The following is a 16,763-nucleotide window of genomic DNA, read 5'->3' as shown; positions in this document are numbered from 1 at the left end:
ATCGAGCAGAGGAAGGTGGTGTTGCTGTTGGGGATTGGCAACGACGCAGTTCCACAGAGGAAGCATAACACGATGCCAAACGAAGAGCAACGAATGAGTCGCGATCGATTATTAGTTCCAATCCAGAATTATTATTACACCATACAAACTGGAGTACAAAGAGATACTAGTACTAGCAGACGAGGAAGTCAACGATCGGCCGGGGCAAGGCCGATCGATGCTCTTGTGAAGAAGAAGCAGAAGAATTGACCTTTTTTTTTTCTTGTGGCGAAGAAGCAAGAAAAATTGAACTGATCCCGTGAAGCAAGGCATCGGTGTGGCGGGCTGGCCTATGCCATGCTCAACTAAACTCAACTCATTGCTTTGATCGGTGCAACGAGAGCCATCACAGCTGTGTGCTCTGTGTCTGGGAAAATTGCAAGTGGCGCCACACAAGATCCGAGCAAGCAACTCATTACTTACCTCGTTCTGATTCCGTTCCGTCACACACCATGGCCCACCAGCAGACAAGGCCAGCGTAGACTCAGCTAAATTCCCTACTCCCTCTCCCTCAGTTACCCCTAGATTGTCAATTTAACCAACCTAATACTCCATCCGTTTCTAAATACAAGTCTTTTTAGTGATTTGAAATGGACAACCACATACGGATGTCTATAGACCTATTTTAGAATATAGATTCACTCATTTTGCTCCGTATATAGTCACTTGTTGAAATCTCTAGAAAGACCTATATTTAGGAACGGAGGAAGTACAAGTCATATATTATAAAAAATATTTCAATATAAACTTCAGGTGTTCTATTTCCAAACGGTATAATTTTTGTGTTATATAGTTTATATTAGGGTGATAAAATTGGCAACCTAGTATACGCGCTGGACTTGTAAACTGAAACAGAAAGAGTACTACGAAATGAGCTAACCTCATCGATTACGTCAGACAGTCGCGGGCTAATAAATTCTCTCGTTCAGATTCGGTTCCGTCGCACCATTAACACACACGCGCGCACGGCCGCGTAGACCCGCCGACCTCCACCGAGAAATGCATCTCGAGTTTCCCCGTCAATTCAGCTGTGTTTCTAATTCCACTGAAATTTGGAAACCAACGAAACCTGTCAAGCCTCGTGCTTTGACGATGGATCCGTGGAACCTATCAAAGCTCATGCTTTGAATTGACATACCACTTCTCCTTTTTTTTGGGCAAAATTGACAAATTTAAACTAAGGATGAAAGCACTTTACAAACTAAACTGTTTCAAATTATTTTTCCATTAATGGTTGCGTCCCAACAATGTTATTACGCATTTCCCTTTAATTTAAATGCATTAATGGCTTCATTTTCAAATTGATTCCACGCTTGATTTTCAAATTGTTTTTGCATTAATGGCTGCGCCCCACCAACTAGTACCATGTACGCATTCCCTTTAATAATAGAGATTAATGGTTGTGTCCAAACATCGACTACATACGCGTTCCCTTTAACAACGACTACCTACACATTCCCCTTTAGGCCTCATTTGGTTTGGAGGAATTATGTAGGATCTTCAGAGGATATGATTTCTATATATAAAAAATTCGTTTAGAGCCCTTTGGTGTGTAGGAATAGAATTCTATTCTTATGGAGGAATTTTTCACATTTCATAAAAGAATAAACATTACCTTGGACTTAATGATTTGTTTTTATGATGTGAACCGAAGAACGTCTACTTTCCTATTCCTATTCATAAGATTTGAGATATATGTTATCTAATTTCCTGTGACTTTCCCATTCCTACGATTTTCCTATCCTATGAACCAAAGGAGGCCTAATAGTAGCAGTACAGATTTATGGAGAGGAGACACTTTGGGAATTAATTTTTGTTGCTGCTTAAACCACCTTTTATTCATAAATATGTAGCCCCAAGAAATGGGGTGTCACTACAGATGGCTCCAAGGCATGTGGGTGCGAGTAACTACGTAGATCCCCAAGAACAGGGGTGCGAGTGCGTTGGATCGACCTAGGGGTTGGCAACCAGCAGGCCCAGCCAGAAAGCCAGAAAGCTCTAGTGATTGTCGGTGTTGCCATGATGTACGTGGACGTTGACTCGCCTTGGATGGGAATCATCTTGCTGCGGCAGTCGTCGACTCTCACCATGGCGTCCGAGTACACTTGCTCGAATGTCTGGAGGTCGCAGTCGGAGTTGTCCTCGAGCAACGTCTTGATGTTCTTGAAGCAAATCCGCGCATGGATGGCGTCATAAAAATGGTCAGATCTTGTATGGGATCAAGCCTACTTTGTCCAAAATCAAACACGTTGTTGTATGGGATCAAGCCCACATTGACGTGACCCAGCGACAGAGCTATGTTGCAGGCTAGGGGTGCCCCCCAGCCTTGAAGAGATCCCCGAAGATTTGTTTTGAAGGGCTTAAATTAGGAGAAAAAAATCTTTTGGCCTCCCAACTCTTCATCTCTTACGTTTCAAGGCATAATGAATGAGATTCACAAGGGTCTTGATTATGCTTTCTGCGAGTCTGAATGAATCCGCTGATGACATATCCCTGGAAAGAATTAGAACTATCAATACAACAGATGAAGATAGCAGCGGCAGCTCAGGTGAACCTAGCTGCAAAGAAAGCGTCGGCCAACCAGGACTAATAGCTTGATTTAGCCGCACTAATAGCTTGATTCAATACAACGACTACATACACATTTTCCCTTTAATTTAGCCGCATTAATAGCTTGATTTTTACAATGTGCACATAGGATAACACAGGGAGACCAAAATACACACATACGAATGTTACACGGCTCCAAGCAAGAAAATTGAGAGTTACCTGTATTTTTTCTGTTCTTTCGAAAGGTGGAACTATTGCCTGCACAACTCTTCAGGCCATTTTTGGCCATGCACAGACCCTTGAATTGGTTGCTGAGACTTGCATGCTCTGGTGATGCAATGATCAAGCATGCTCTGTTTTCGTGTAACCTCAGAGTTATACATGCTGAGTTGTTGTGAAAGAGAGCAGTCCATCCATTTCCATGTCTGTCTATCTACATGTGCCAAACTTGAAACTTGTTTTGTTCGGCTGTTATGTCATGTGCCCCTGGCCTGAACTATGGAGAGTATGCATGCTACTGTAGGTTGTACTGAATCGAGCATATGATATGATCCCAAATGAAAAACATCGAAAGACTTGCGATTATTGGCTACAATCCAGAATTATTGCACGATGGTAATACTACAAGATAGTACAAATGATGAAGAATCTATGCGCTAGCTGCTGCACGCGACGCGCCCGCCACCACGGCTTGGAATGGATCCGGCCGGAGAGGCGGAGCAAGTCAACGGGCGGCCACCAGCACGGCCGACGGCGACTCGCGCCTCACACCACATCACAGGATGGCGCAGGTGGAGGACTCCTGGACGGCGCCGGAGGTGGAGCCGGCGGCCTTGTCGCCGGCGGCGGAGACGCCGGGCCAGTCGCGGCAGGCGCAGTGCTGGCCCTCGGGGATCTGCCGGTGCACGGAGGCGACGTGGCGGCCGCACCCCGCCCACGTGGACTTGCCGCACGTGCCGCACTTCACCTGGTAGCACATCCTCGCGCTCGGCCGATTGCTCTGCTGCTGCTGGCTCTCCGGTGGCGATCGATGGATGGATGGAGCGATGGAGTCCGTGGCTTGAAGACGACTCGCTGGCTGAGCTATTTATGGACGGGCGGACGCTCGGCGCGGCGGCTTTCGCCTCTTGCTTTGGCCTGCTGTTCGGTTTAATTTAGTTCTCCGTTCCTACGTCCGCACAAGAATTGACTTTCTTTGTTGGCGAAGAAGCAGAAGAATTGAAATGGTCGTGTGAAACATGGGCTGGCCTATGCTATGCTAAGGCGTTCGTTTAGATGCTTATTGTAATTATCGTATGTGTTCAGCGACAACAAGGGACACGTGACGACGCGAGTCTAAAGCCATCAGAGCATCCACAGCCATACGTGGCAAATCCGGCCCCTCAAACGTCCGTGGACGCGCCCGTTGGCATTGACCGATCAGTTCTCAAGTTGCGTCGTCCACATCCACGTATCTCATATCCGATCCCCTATATTCATATTAAATCGTGCAACGTCGATAAAAACTACGTAGATCATGTGCTTACATAGAAATGAACATACAAATGCACAATCCGTTCATCAAAAGATCACAGCCGAATCTTCAATAGATCGCCAAAGTTCACATAACGGACATAATACGACGGACAAGTTTAAACTACACCTAAAAACTTGAATTTAAAGTGGAGAAGGCGGGTCTTCACCACTTCCTCGTCAGCCCTTTCCACTTCCGGTCGTCGGTGCAGTTGTAGGCGTCAGCGGCTGGTGGAGAATTGTCCGAGTCGTCAGACGAGGTGCCGTGGTCATCGTCAGAGGAGGACGAGTCGGAGAGGATGATGAGCCCTTTGAGCCGCCGGACGGCCCTGCCGCTTGAGCTTCGTCAGCCGAGCCGCCTCCGCCGCCTCGCGCTCGGACTACTCAATGGCAATCTGGAGCGCCTTGGCGTTCTTTCAGCGGAGCCACGGAGCGTCCTTCTCCGTCGTTGTAAGCGACCGGCAGTAGACCCAAGTGAAGAGCTGCTCGTCCTTGTTGGGCTCCGCCTGCATCCCGCGGCGGCGGCGCACAGACTGCTCCGCCGTGTCCCTCTCCCTTGCCCGCTGCCTCTCGCGGCGGGCGGCGGGCACAAGCACCCACCGCTGCCCACGTGGGGGAGCAGCAACCGGTTGGGCAGGGGACGACGTGGGGGACGAGTGGACGGCGCAACCCTCACGGAGCTGCGCGCGGTCCAGGAGGGGCCAGTGCCGGCGGGGGAGCTGCGGCGACATTGCAGATCCAGAGTTGTCGGCGTCCACCTTGGACCGCTCCAAGGCACGCGGAGGGCTAGCTCCTCGTCGACATCCAGGTCAAAGTCGGAGCGGCTGCCGGAGCTCGATATGGTCGTGTGATGGGATCGAAATCGGAGAGGGAGAGGAAAAGACGGAGCGAGAGAGGAGGGCGAGTGAGCTAGGGTTCCGAGCAAGGAGCCGGGTTGGTTTTTTTTGTGGAACAACGATGGGGTCATTTGTGGCCGGGTCTGTCAGGCGGACGCGTCCGAACCGTCTCATATCAATCCTACATTTGGGCTGGATATGAGGTGGGTGCCGGACAGACAGGCCATTTAAGGCCGGTTCGAGACGTGAATTGATTTTTTATGACCGGTCAGCTGACCGATTTGCCCGTTCGGACGTTGAGACTGGTTTGAGACGTTCGGACGTAGATGCTCTGCTATGTGCTGCTAAAATCGCAGGGGGCGCCGCACCGCAGAAGATTTGATGAAGCAACTCATTGCCTACCTCGTTCACATTCCGTTCCGTCACACACCAACACCATCAGCAGACAAGGCCGCGTAGACCCAGCTAAATGCGTAGTACGAAATTAGCTTGCCTCATCGATTACCTCAGCCGGTCGTGGGTTAATGAATTCTCCTTCAGTTTTGGTTCCATCGCACCATCAACGCACACGCACGGCCGCGTAGACCCGCCGACCTCCAGCCAGAAATGCGTCTCGAATTTCCCCGTCCATTCAGCGGTCTTTCAAATTCCACTGAAATGTGGAAAATCATCGAAGCCTGCCAAGCCTCGTGCTTTGACGATGGATCTGTGGAATCTGTACGTCAAAGCTCATGCTTTGACTTTGACCGAGAGATTCATAGTCGTTAAAAAAGGAACCAACCAAACGCCGATTTTCTCGTTGACCAAGTGGAAATTGTAGGAGTCCAGACTGTATCAATGAACAGAAAGAACACAGAGAGTACTGAGAATGGTGTGTTGGCTCCCGGAAGCACGCGCTCCCGCGTGAATAGTAAACGAATAAATTTAGTAAATATTTTAAAAATATTCTGAATTTTTTTATAGGTGTTCGTGTTAGTGTTGCGAGCATCCTTAGAAATTTTCATGCGAAACGGAGCAGCGGTGTTTCAACGGTGAAAAAACAAATTTAGGGTGGCATTTTTGGGTAACATTTGGTGTTTTTTTTTTGTTTTTTTGCACAGGCCAAAATGTTTAATCTTTTTGCCTACAAATTTGTATGTAGCATTTGCATGTGACACAAAACACCTAGAATATTTGTTGAATTTTTTTTGACATTTCAAAAAATATTTTCACGTGTAGGAGCGCGCTCCTAGGAGCACCAACGGATCTCGTACTAGGCTATCTTGATTTTGGCCTTCAATGTGAATCTCATGTATGGGCCGTGGCGATCCAACGTTCCAGGACCACCCGAGAAAAACCACCAACCACTATATTCACTATATTTCACTTACTGAGATATAAGGGGACCGGCCCAACCAGACTGGCATATTTTTTTCTTTTCTTGTTGCTTTATTTCGATTTTCATTCTATTATTTCCTTTATTTTCAATTTTTCTCTCCATATTTTAGGATTTCTTTATGCCCGCTCTCTTGTTTTTTTTTTCTTTCCCTTTATCTTTTACTATTATCACCTTTACCTTTTAGTTTTCGTCCATTCTATTTTAATTTATTTTGATTTTAGTTATCTTTAGGTTAGTCATACATGCACACTTTTATAAGATACATGAACCATTTTAGATGATTTTTTTGATACCTCTAATCATGCTAAAGCAAGCTCATAATTTTTTCATGAGTGTGAAAAATGTGCAGCGCATAAGAAAAGATTTCTTGTGTTGCTAAAAAATGCCTATGTGAAAATAAATGTCTGCAAAGTTATTTTTTTATAAAATTCTTTATGTACAAACAAATGTTCATATAGCTTGTAAAAGATGTCCATGTTTTCAAAAATAATGTTCACATAAATAAAAAAACTGTTCATGTCTCTTTACAAATAAACTAAAGTAAGATTTCCCAAAAGAACAGTGAAAAGAAAACAAAAACAAAAAGTGAAAAATAAAAAAAACAAGAAAGGAGAAAATGAAAAGGATTGCACTACTAGGCCCAATACATGTGGGCGAGCGCACCACAATACCTTGCAATATGTGAGGTATAGGTGGCGCCGAAAAAAACATGCGCGTCCCAATGTGGTTTCGCTGAACTGCGATCATCTGCTATTTTGTTGTTGTAAAAAATACAGTTGAATTTGTTGTCGTTGAATGTGCCCTAAGAAACCATAGTCTATTTTCCGGTTTCTATCATGTGAGCTTACTGTCTTTGAGTTAAGTAATCAAACATCTATTATGTGCATGTACTATATCCGTGTTTTGATTAATTGATCATAATACCATACATGAATATTGTATTGTGACTTCATTTATTCCTTTGTAGAATCGCAATACAAAGTTCTAAATATGTGATCTACTTTTTATATTTTTTCTCATTTAATATGCTAAAATAATGATATTATTTCTCTCTCATACATAATTGTAATATTACATCGTCCTTTTTATTAAGCGGACTACATGATACTCTTTTGATACTTGCAAGGAAAGTAGACCTGAGCATTGACCGGGTTGGGGCGGGTTTTGTGTCAGGCTCCTAAAAAAGTCTAGCTTTCGTATATAAAAATAATAACAACCCATTTTTGGGATTATAGAGTGCTATATTGTTTCGTAATGTAGTGTGTATAGATTTATTGAAAAGTCAAAATTTGCAAACTTTAACAAAAGTTTACAGAGAAAACTATTTATATCTATAATACCAAATATATAAATATGAAACTACATCTCATGATGAATCTAATGATATATGTTTGGCATTCTAGATGTAAATGTTTTTCTCCATAAACTTGGTCAAAGTTTATGAGGTTTGGCTTTTCAAAAAATCTGTATGCACTACAATATGAAATGGGGGAAGTACCATTTTCTGAAATATCCAAAAGAAAAAAACATGTTTCCCTGGGAGTTTGGGCAGGAAACCGAGGAATGATGCTGGCCAGGACGTCGGGCTTCGGGCCAGGCCTGCCGGGAGAGGTCACCCATGCTCAAGTTTAAGTAAAAAGATAATAGGGGTGGAGGGATCGGCTGGGTTGGGTTTTCATGACCAATCAGTTACCGGGCGGTCCGCCGCACAGACGTATAGGGATGATTTGGGGGTCCGGCTGTTTTTTTTTGAAGAGAGGCAAAAGATTTGCCTCATTCATTTAATAAGAGGAATAGAGTTTATGGTTGTGTTACAACACAGACAGCGCCACAACAACACAAATGAATGTGACCAACTACTCTCGCGTCATCAAGTATCCCAACTTTCTAGCACCCGCAGTTACCCAAAGCATGGCCTCCTTCTTGATGTTGGCGAGTAGGACCGTCGGTGGGGCACTCTTCTGACGGAACACTCGCGCATTCCTCTCATTCCAAATGGTCCAGGCGACGAGCATGGTGAGCGAGGCCATCGCCTTCCTGTTGGGGGTAAAGGGGGTAGATGCTCTTAGCCTGGTATAATGCCATTTGTTTAGTGCAGAGACCAGTGAGCGCTTTAGCACTTTATTACTACTTGCTTGTGCAAAATCAGGCGCGCCCTACATATGGCCCTACATTGATTAGTCCCGGAACCTGATCCGGCATGAGATGACCGACATGACACCAAGCATGTTCCATCTCCATGACACCAAGCATGCACAGCAGACAGCAATACGAGGCACGACCAGAATGCAGAAGCTCCGGGCAGCTAGCGAACTTCGACGCGGGGATCGTGCGCACAGTGGTCATGCCTCGTTCGCGGACTGGACCCGTAGCATAGGCGGCCCCGGATCGTGCATCTGTGGCCACGACGCGCGCGCCGGCCGGCCTTAGGTGGCGGTACGTAGGACGAACGGAACGCGGTCTCCGGCTGCCCGACCGCCGGAGCCAACGGCCCAACGTGTACGTGCCGTTCTTTCTCACACTGCAGAGCCCGGCTTGCATGAACGAACGGCCAAGGGCACGCCGCGTGTGGTCGTCTCAGCCCTCGCGCGCGCCGCGGCGAACCGGCGATCGACCTCACGGAGGGGACGGGGTCGGGATCGCGGAGGGCGACGCGACGATCCACACAAGACAAAGTAGAGCCACCTGTGCGTGCGTGTATATCGGCACGTGCCTGCCCTGGCGCTGTTGGACACTAGTAAAAAACAGGGCTTAGGTCACAGGGCAGTTTTCACATTAGCCCCGGTTCAGTCACGAACCGGGACTAATGTGAGCATTGGTCCCGGTTCTTGCGGCCAGGGGCCTGCCGGGCCTTGTGGGGGCATTGGTCCCGGTTCGTCCGGCCCCTTTGGTCCCGGTTGGTGGGACAAACCGGGACCAAAGGTCCACGCTCCTGGCCCACCACCCTTTAGTCCCGGTTCAAGTTGCGGCCAGTGTTTAGTCCCACCTCGCCAAACGAAGGGCGCTCACACCAGTTTATAAGCCCGTCCCTCTCTGCCTTTTAAAGTGAAAATAGATGCCGGGAATTTGACCTAAATTCACAGTAAATTTCATAGAAATTTATTATGAATTTAGGTTGAATTTTCTCTATAAGCGCATCTATTTTCTTTTTTTTATATTTATAAAACAAATAAACCTTAATAAAATAAATAAAACTAAATAAACCTTAATAAAATAAAATAAAATAAACTATAGTAACTACAATAAAAAAACCTTAATAAATTAAGTAAAAATAGCAACAGTAAAATAAATAAAAATAGCAGCAGTAAAATAAATAAAAATAAAATAATTAAAGTAAAATACATAAGTAATTAGAAATAAAATAAATAAGTTTTTTGTTGTAAGTAGAAACAAAACAAAACAAATAAAACAAAAGAGAAAAAAAACACGAGCCATCAACTCCATAACCGCCATATCTGGGATAGAGAAGGGCGTCCTCCCTTGAAGATCATGCGTCCTCCCTTGAAGGCGCCACCAGGGCCATGGACGCCTCATACACCGCCGCCGACGTGTTGTAGTGATGAGGTATCGTGCAGGATCTGACACAGGTCTTCAGGGGCACGACGGCCGGCCACAGCAGGCCCCTGCCATGGACGGCGCCGCCCGAGCCACAGCCGCTCGCCAGCTCGCCTCTGGAGCAGTCCAAGCTTATCCGCGAGCTCGTCCACTAGTGCCCATCGCCGCCACGACGTCCTGCAGGCTAGAGAACGGCGGTTCGCCGTTCTTATCCACGGCCGCCGTTGAAACCGACTCCGGCGGCCTATATAAGGAGCCCTGAAGTCCGTCCAGTCCCTCAGGCGACCTCAAGCCACCCCACCTAGCACCCCCATAGCAGGCAATCGACCAGGGAGGGTCTTCTTCCCCACCTCCGGCCAGTACAGCCGCCGCCGCCCTCCGGTCCATTCAGTCGCAACCAGAGCCCCCCGTCCGTATAGCACCACCATCCTCCTCCCCTCGACCGTGCGGAGCCGCCCAAACCCTGAGCTGCGTCGGGGAACCACCGTAGGCCAAAGCCCCAAACCTCCCGAAGCTGCCGTCCGCCGCGGAGCTCGCCGCCGGCGACTCCCTCCATCCCCGCCACCTCCTCGACCACCGGGAGGACCGCCCCGGCCTGGCGGATTCATCCCCGCCCTCAGGACCCCGCGAGGAGCCGCCGTTCGCCGGCGTTGATCGCCGGAGCCCCGCCTCTGTTCGGCCAGAGGAGGAAGGAGGCGGGGGCGACTGGTCAAACCTGACTAGTGGGCCCAAGGGACCCACTGTCAGTGACCCACGAGCCGGTCCACACGGGTTAAGTGGAGGATCTGACACAGGATCACCTTCAGGCAAGATGAATAGGTCTTTAGGGGCACGACGGCAGCGGCGGTGCCATGGCCGGGACTGGTGACGACGGCGGCGGCGAGCGAGCGGGAGGGTGGCGGCGGCTGCGTGCGAGTGGGAGGCCGGAGGATCACCACTCATTGTGCTCGACATATCACTACAAGAAACCTGTTAATCCATGACGGATTTCTAATGACATTTTTGGAAACTCTCATCGATGACCTGGTAAAACCCCACAAGCCTGGTGAAAGCCCGCTAAAGCCCGTCTAACTGTTCCCGTATAAAAACATAACCCTAAATTCCCTCCTCGGCCTCTGCATCGTGTCCCACAGCACGTCGCCACCCCTCGTCCCTCCCACAGCTCGTAAACCTTAATAAAATAAAATAAAATAAACTATAGTAACTACAATAAATAAACCTTAATAAATTAAGTAAAAATAGCAGCAGTAAAATAAATAAAAATAGCAGCAGTAAAATAAATAAAAATAAAATAATTAAAGTAAAATACATAAGTAATTAGAAATAAAATAAATAAGTTTTTTGTTGTATGTAGAAACAAAACAAATAAAGCAAAAGAGAAAAAAAACAGAGGAAAAAAATTATGCCACCTACTGGGCCACCACGACCTGAATACGACTAGAAACCCATCCATGGGCCAGGATTCAGGCCCGCAGAAGGCCCAGTAGGCCCACAGGCAAATAGTGACAGAATAGGCCCGTAAGCCTGCATTTGAGAGGAGCTCGAAGTGGTCAGCGCAGCTGCGCTTATAAACCACTGTCGAAGCCTCTCGGCTAGCGAGGTGGGACTGAACATCCCACCGCACCGCGCCAGTACCAGCACAAGGCCTTTGGTCCCGGTTGGTGCCACCAACCGGGACTAAAGGGGGCATTGGTCCCGGTTCGTGGCACCAACCGGGACCAAAGGCCTTTAGTCCCGGTTGGTGCCACCAACCGGGACCAATGAGTTCCCTATATATACCCCATCGCCACAGCAGAGCACTCCAGAGTGCTCTGTTTTTTTGGCCGGCGAGGGGAGGGCATTTGGGTGCTCTAGCTCACCTCCTATGCACATGAGGTGTTCGATGAAATGTCTGAGCCACACTAGTTAATCTTTGTCCTCTCGAAACTCGACCTCCGAGCTCCATTTTCCCCGAGATTTGTCTAGGTTTAGCGGCCCGTCACGTCCCGTCCCCGTCTTCACCGCCGTCGATCACCCGCGCCGATCTCGTCGCCAGCACCACCGTGGTGAGCCTCTTGTTCTTATCTTCTTTCTGAAAGGATAAAATTCTTACTTTAGATAGTTACTTGTCTAATTTTGTTACTTTTATTATTCCTTCTTATTACATAGTGCGATGGTTTTGGTATCCGCCCCCGTCGGCCCTCGTCCTGTCTATGATTCGGATGTGGTATATATTATCTTTTTATAACTATTTGGTTCATTTATTGTTTATGACAAATATACCGACCAACGTGACATAGATTTTATTTATCTAGGAGGTGGTTGACCGGAAATTCTAACCGACCCTATTGTCGAGAGGTTAAATTTAGTTGAAGAAGAAAACAATTACTTGAAGGAAAAAATAAAAAAAATTGAGGAGGAGAAGATGATATTGGAGTTGCATGTTGCGGATGTCGTCGATGATCACAAGATCAAGATGGATGCAATGCGCTTGAAGATTAGAAAATATGCCATTCATACCGAGGCTTGGTATCATTATGCCGTTGGATCAATTGTTACCTTGGTTGCGATTATGATCGCATTTGTTTTCGCATTGAAATGTTTTACATAGTTTCAATGTATGGTTTAATTAATTAGATGCTCTGGAGAGCTATATATATGTTGTTAGATGAGAACTATGTATGTACTTTGGTTCTAATGTGATGATGAACTTCTATTAATTTGGTTACTTAATTATCTATTCATGATGTTCTGTAATGGTTTTTGACACACTTAATTATATATAATGCACGCAGATGAACCGACAATGGATGTACGGTGACAGACACACCTCCGAGTACATTAAGGGCGTGCATGATTTTCTCGAAGTGGTTGAGGCAAACAAGCAGAATGGTTTTATGTGTTGTCCATGCCCTACATGTGGGAATACGAAGTCTTACTCTGACCGAAAAATTCTTCACACCCACCTGCTTTACAAGGGTTTCATGCCACACTATAATGTTTGGACGAGGCACGGAGAAATGGGGGTTATGATGGAAGACGGCGAAGAAGAAGAGGACGATGACAACTATGTGCCCCCTGAATACGGTGATGCTGCAACGGGGGAAGCTGCTGAAGATCAAGAGGAACCAGACGATGTGCCCAATGATGCTGCAAGGGGGGAAGCTGCTGAAGATCAAGAGGAACCAGTGCCCGATGATGATGATCTCCGCCGGGTCATTGTCGATGCAAGGACGCAATGCGAAAGTCAAAAGGAGAAGCTGAAGTTCGATCGCATGTTAGAGGATCACAAAAAAGGGTTGTACCCCAATTGCGAAGATGGCAACACAAAGCTCGGTACCGTACTGGAATTGCTGCAGTGGAAGGCAGAGAGTGCTGTGCCTGACAAAGGATTTGAGAAGCTATTGAAAATATTGAAGAAGAAGCTTCCAAAGGATAACGAATTGCCCGACAGTACATACGCAGCAAAGAAGGTCGTATGCCCTCTAGGATTGGAGGTGCAGAAGATACATGCATGCCCTAATGACTGCATCCTCTACCGCGGTGCGTACAAGGATCTGAACGCATGCCCGGTATGCGGTGCATTGCGGTATAAGATCAGACGAGATGACCCTGGTGATGTTGACGGCGAGCCCCCCAGGAAGAGGGTTCCTGCGAAGGTGATGTGGTATGATCCTATAATACCACGGTTGAAACGTCTGTTCAGAAACGAAGAGCATGCCAAGTTGATGCGATGGCACAGTGAGGACCGTAAGAAAGACGGGAAGTTGAGAGCACCCGCTGACGGGTCGCAGTGGAGAAAAATCGAGAGAAAGTACTGGGCTGAGTTTGCAGCTGACCCAAGGAACGTATGGTTTGGTTTAAGCGCGGATGGCATTAATCCTTTCGGGGAGCAGAGCAGCAATCACAACACCTGGCCCGTGACTCTATGTATGTATAACCTTCCTCCTTGGATGTGCATGAAGCGGAAGTTCATTATGATGCCAGTTCTCATCCAAGGCCCTAAGCAACTCGGCAACGACATTGATGTGTACCTAAGGCCATTAGTTGAAGAACTTTTACAGTTGTGGAATGGAAACGGTGTACGTACGTGGGATGAGCACAAACAGGAGGAATTTAACCTGCACGCGTTGCTGTTTGTAACCATCAACGATTGGCCCGCTCTCAGTAACCTTTCAGGACAGACAAACAAGGGATACCACGCATGCACGCACTGTTTAGATGACACTGAAAGTATATACCTGGACAAAAGCAGGAAGAATGTGTACCTGGGCCATCGTCGATTTCTTCCGACCAACCATCAATGTCGAAAGAAAGGCAAGCATTTCAAAGGCGAGGCAGATCACCGGAAGAAGCCTGCCATGCGTACCGGTGATCACGTACTTGCTATGGTCAATGATTTACACGTAATCTTTGGAAAGGGTCCCGACGGACTAGCTGTTCCGAATGACGCTGAGGGACACGCACCCATGTGGAAGAAGAAATCTATATTTTGGGACCTACCCTACTGGAAAGAGCTAGAGGTCCGCTCTTCAATCGACGTGATGCACGTGACGAAGAACCTTTGCGTGAACCTGCTAGGCTTCTTGGGTGTGTATGGGAAGACAAAAGATACACCTGAGGCACGGGAGGACCTGCAACGTCTGCACGAAAAAGACGGCATGCCTCCGAAGCAGTATGAAGGTCCTGCCAGCTACGCTCTTACGAAAGAAGAGAAAGAAATCTTCTTTGAATGCCTGCTCAGTATGAAGGTCCCGACTGGCTTCTCGTCGAATATAAAGGGAATAATAAATATGCCAGAGAAAAAGTTCCAGAACCTAAAGTCTCATGACTGCCACGTGATTATGACGCAACTGCTTCCGGTTGCATTGAGGGGGCTTCTACCGGAAAACGTCCGATTAGCCATTGTGAAGCTATGTGCATTCCTCAATGCAATCTCTCAGAAGGTGATCGATCCAGAAATCATACCAAGGCTAAGGAGTGATGTGGCGCAATGTCTTGTCAGTTTCGAGCTGGTGTTCCCACCATCCTTCTTCAATATCATGACGCACGTCCTAGTTCATCTAGTCGATGAGATTGTCATTCTGGGGCCCGTATTTCTACACAATATGTTCCCCTTTGAGAGGTTCATGGGAGTCCTAAAGAAATATGTCCGTAACCGCGCTAGGCCAGAAGGAAACATCTCCATGGGCCATCAAACAGAGGATGTCATTGGGTTTTGTGTTGACTTCATTCCTGGCCTTAAGAAGATAGGTCTCCCTAAATCGCGGTATGAGGGGAGACTGACTGGAAAAGTCACGCTTGGAGGGGGGGACTCAATAATATGCAGGGACGGATATTCTTGGTCTCAAGCACACTACACAGTTCTACAGAACTCTACCTTGGTGACCCCGTATGTCGATGAACACAAGAACAGTCTGCGCTCCAAACACCCGGAGCAGTGTGACGACTGGATTACATGTGAACACATCAGGACTTTCAGCAGTTGGTTGGAAACACGTCTGAGAGGTGACACCACTGTTTGTGATGAGTTGTACTCGTTGTCCAGGGGACCATCTTCGACTGTATTGACTTACAAAGGATATGAGATAAATGGGAATACATTTTACACGATCGCCCAAGATCAAAAGAGCACCAACCAAAACAGCGGTGTCCGCTTTGATGCAGCAACCGAGAGGGGAAAGGACACATATTATGGTTACATAATGGACATATGGGAACTTGACTACGGACATGATTTTAAGGTCCCTTTGTTTAAGTGCAAATGGGTCAATCTGTCAGGAGGCGGGGTACAGGTAGACCCACAGTACGGAATGACAAAAGTGGATCTGAACAATCTTGGGTACACTGACGAACCGTTCGTCCTAGCCAATGATGTGGCACAGGTTATCTATGTGAAGGACATGTCTACCAGACCGAGGAAAAGAAAAGATAAGGAAGCGAATACATCATACGATGAGCCAAAGCGGCACATAGTTCTTTCAGGAAAAAGGGATATTGTGGGAGTGGAGGGCAAGACAGACATGTCTGAAGATTATGAAAAGTTTCATGAAATTCCTCCCTTCAAAGTCAAGGCTGACCCAAGCATCCTGATAAACGATGAAGATTATCCATGGTTACGGCGCAATAAGCAAATGACACAAGCGAAGAAAAAGTGAAGACTTTCTCCCGCAACTATTATGATGATACCATGCCAACTTTGTAATAGACGAGTATGATACCATTGTCCGTTTTGTACAAGAAGTGCATCTAGTTTTTGCCGTAACCCTCTCAACTTTCTTGCACATGCTATGTGGATGAAATGATGATACCATGCCAACTTTCAACCTTTTCAGAGTTCATTTGAAATGCTTTTCAATTTTAGGGTCTTATAGCTCAAAATAATTAGTAAATGCATGAAAAATAACAGGCCAAAAATTAAAAATTATGCCACCTACTGGGCCACCACGGCCTGAATACGATTAGAAACCCATCCATGGGCCAGGATTCAGGCCCGCAGAAGGCCCAGTAGGCCCACAGGCATGTACAGAGAGGTTAGGCCCGTAAGCCTGCTTTAGAGAGGAGCTCGACAGCTTAGGCGCACCGCACCTTATAAACAGGTGCGGCTCTCTCTTAACTAGCGAGGTGGGACTAAACTCACCACCACGCCGCTGTGCAAGGCCATTGGTCCCGGTTGGTGGCACGAACCGGGACCAATTCCACCCTTTGGTCCCTGTTGGTGCCACGAACCGGTACTAATGAGGCTGTGGCCCCACGAGCACCTTTAGTACCTGTTCGTGGCATGAACCGGTACTAGAGTTTCTTACTAGCTAAGCAGTTTTTTAGTCCCACCTCGCTAGCTGAGAGGCACTAGGAGCGGTTTATAAGCCCTGAGTGCAGAGACGATGAAGAAGAGGCGCAATGCTCACGTTGCT

Source organism: Aegilops tauschii, chromosome 4, assembly GCF_002575655.3.
Source record: "Aegilops tauschii subsp. strangulata cultivar AL8/78 chromosome 4, Aet v6.0, whole genome shotgun sequence".
Classification (NCBI taxonomy): domain Eukaryota; kingdom Viridiplantae; phylum Streptophyta; class Magnoliopsida; order Poales; family Poaceae; genus Aegilops; species Aegilops tauschii.
Note: the sequence above shows the minus strand (reverse complement) of the source record.